The following is a 1,770-nucleotide window of genomic DNA, read 5'->3' as shown; positions in this document are numbered from 1 at the left end:
AATAAATATCCCACTGTACTGACATAACAGTTTATCCACTCATCCATTGAAAGTGGTTCCATCCAAGTTTTGGTAATTATGCACAGAGCTGGTATAAAACATCCACATGTAGGTTTTTGCATGGACATGTTTTCATCTTACTTACATAAATACCAAGGACTGAGATTGCTGGATTGTATGGTGAGACTGTGATTAGATTTATAAGAAAATGTCAAAATGTCTTCCAAAGTGGTTGTAGCATTTTGCATTCCCACCAGCAATGAATGAGTTCCTGTTGTTTCTGATCCTTGCCAACATTTGGTGATGTTAGCATTTTAGATTTTAGCCATTTTAATAAGTATATGTAATATCTCTGCTACCTGTATATCTTCTTTGGGGAGATGTTTCTTTTCTTTTTTTCTTTTTTCTTTTCTTTTCTTTTCTTTTTTTTTTTTTTTTTTACAAGTGGATCAGTTTATTAAGTAGGAAGTGGAGAAAGTGGGGGCACAAATATAGTATGCAACCACCCAAACTCAACCGAATCTGAGATTCCTGGAAAAACCTGTCAGTTACAGAATTGGCCACTTCCTCACCCACTGAAACAGGGGCTTGTCAGGGGAGACCAGGGAATAAGGTGGCAGGACCGGTGGTTGCTCTAGGGGCTGGGAGTGATCTCTGCGTGACTTTCAAGGCCAGGTGGTCTCGGACTCAGGATGGAGACTTCATCGCAGATGCAGCCAGACCCAGCAAGATGCCTGCGACCGTGAAGCCCTGGGCAGCAATCCGGGTGCGCATCATAAGCTGCGAGCGGTGGCTCTATGGGTACCATTGGGTTCTCGCGGGTCTTCCGAAGGAATTTTTCCTTGAAGCTTTCTGGAGTGTTGTAGATACTGGGGCTAAAGCCCTCAATGACTGGGGGCTGTGATGGTTCAAAGGGTGCCCCCGGAGTCACAGGGCCAGGAGCCCCCATGTCCCGGGCAACAGCTTTGGGAGAAATACCCTGGGGAGATGTTTCTGTTCAGATCTTCCACTCACTTTTTCACTGGATTGTTTAGATATATTTTTTCAAGTTTATTTATTTATTTTATTACTTATTTATTGAGATCAAGAGTTGTGCACTCTTCCAACTGAACCAACCAGACTCAATTCTGTATGATGAAATCAGAAGTACACATAAAGCACTTTTTTTTTTTTTTAAGATTTTTATTTATTTATTCATGAGAGACACAGAGAAAGAGGCAGAGGGAGAAGCAGACTATGCAGGGAGCCCGATGTGGGACTCGATCCCAGGACTCCAGGATCATGCCCTGGGCCAAAGGCAGACACTCAACCACTGAGCCACGCAGGCGTCCCACATAAAGCACTTCTGCTGCATACTGAAGTATGATGGTTTTCTGGAGGAAAAACATTTGAGTGATTGAGTTGTGAGCTGAATTGGCCAATTTTTTCACAGAGCATCATTTTTACTTGAAAAACAAGCTATGGTAATTCCGAATTGAGTAATGGCAGACATTTTCTTGAAAAGAAAGTAAGTAAGCCTGTCATTTCAAGAGGAAAAACTGACAACATAAATATAAAATTCAAGCTTTCAAATAAAAATAAGAATCTTGCAACTCTTGTATCGTCCAGCATAAGCTTTACTGTTTTTCAACACTTTAAAACTTTTCTGCTAAGATTGGTAGTGATATCAATGAATGTGCTTTTAAAATTTTGTACAATGAAATATGTCAACACTTGAAAGATCTACATAACCGAGTGAACAAATATTCTACATCAGCAACTGCTAAGAAA

General features: G+C 40.6%; 1 pseudogene; it reads right to left on the bottom strand.

Moving 5' to 3' along the window:
- Nucleotides 1–413: 413 nt before the first annotated feature.
- On the bottom strand, nucleotides 414–973 carry LOC112643859 (HIG1 domain family member 2A-like; annotated as a pseudogene).
- Nucleotides 974–1,770: the final 797 nt, after the last annotated feature.

Source organism: Canis lupus, chromosome 1, assembly GCF_003254725.2.
Source record: "Canis lupus dingo isolate Sandy chromosome 1, ASM325472v2, whole genome shotgun sequence".
Classification (NCBI taxonomy): domain Eukaryota; kingdom Metazoa; phylum Chordata; class Mammalia; order Carnivora; family Canidae; genus Canis; species Canis lupus.
The sequence above is the reverse complement of the archived record's forward strand: the minus strand, read 5'-3'. Positions and strand labels throughout refer to the sequence as shown.